The sequence below is a fragment of the Epinephelus moara genome, chromosome 24 (genome assembly GCF_006386435.1).
Source record: "Epinephelus moara isolate mb chromosome 24, YSFRI_EMoa_1.0, whole genome shotgun sequence".
Classification (NCBI taxonomy): Eukaryota; Metazoa; Chordata; class Actinopteri; order Perciformes; family Serranidae; genus Epinephelus; species Epinephelus moara.
In genome coordinates, this window is record NC_065529.1 from 19426242 (window position 1) to 19427103 (window position 862).

Sequence of the window (862 nt, forward strand, 5' to 3'; positions counted from 1 at the left end):
CACAGATGTCACAACAATACAACTGTAATGACCGTGTTGTCACTAACAAGTGGCTGAGTTTAAAGCAGCTATAATCGATATTTTTATATCAACAATGGATGACATAACTGAGTGCATGTGAACTGGGTCGCTTGCAGTGATAAACCCACAGGTTAATATTACTAGACTCTGCAGTTTCCCTCAGCTCGTCGGAGCATTTTAGTGTCTTTTAGCTTAAGGTCTACACACTGGGGGCACTTCTTCATGCAGTTAGTTTACATGTCAATTTACTTTTTGGAGCTGTTGTGATAACGTAATGTAATGTCAACATTACGTGATGAGAAAGCTGCGTAATTTTTTCCCCAAATTAGGTTGATTTTTCTGAGCTTTCATTCCATCAACCAAACATGTTGCACCTTCAGAAGATTATAAAACAACAACAGAGAGGCTCTGTGGTCCGAATGAAGAAGGCAGTCTTCATCACTCCTTTCAACTTTGAAAGGCAGGCAGATCCAAATATTTGCAGGCAAGTATTTCACATATCCGTGCTGTTTATTCGTCGCATCCCTGGTATGCAAAGGCCTTTATTGTTTTGGTTTTTAGGTGCGCCACTTTACTGTTTCGGTTGACTCTCACAGTTCTCATCAGCACCATTTCCAGATCTACACTGCTCAAACTATTTAGGGAACACTTAAAGGGCCAGTGTGTAAAATGGGCTGAAAACAGTGACATCAGTGGTCAAATTCTAGATTGCAGGGCTCACTCGCTCACCCCTCCCGTCGGGTAAATGACGGTGGCCTCGTAGGGACAAAAAGCCTTGCACACGAGTTTTTCAGGAGTAGGTCTATCTAGCGACGAGGTGAATGTTTATTTAGAAATCTAA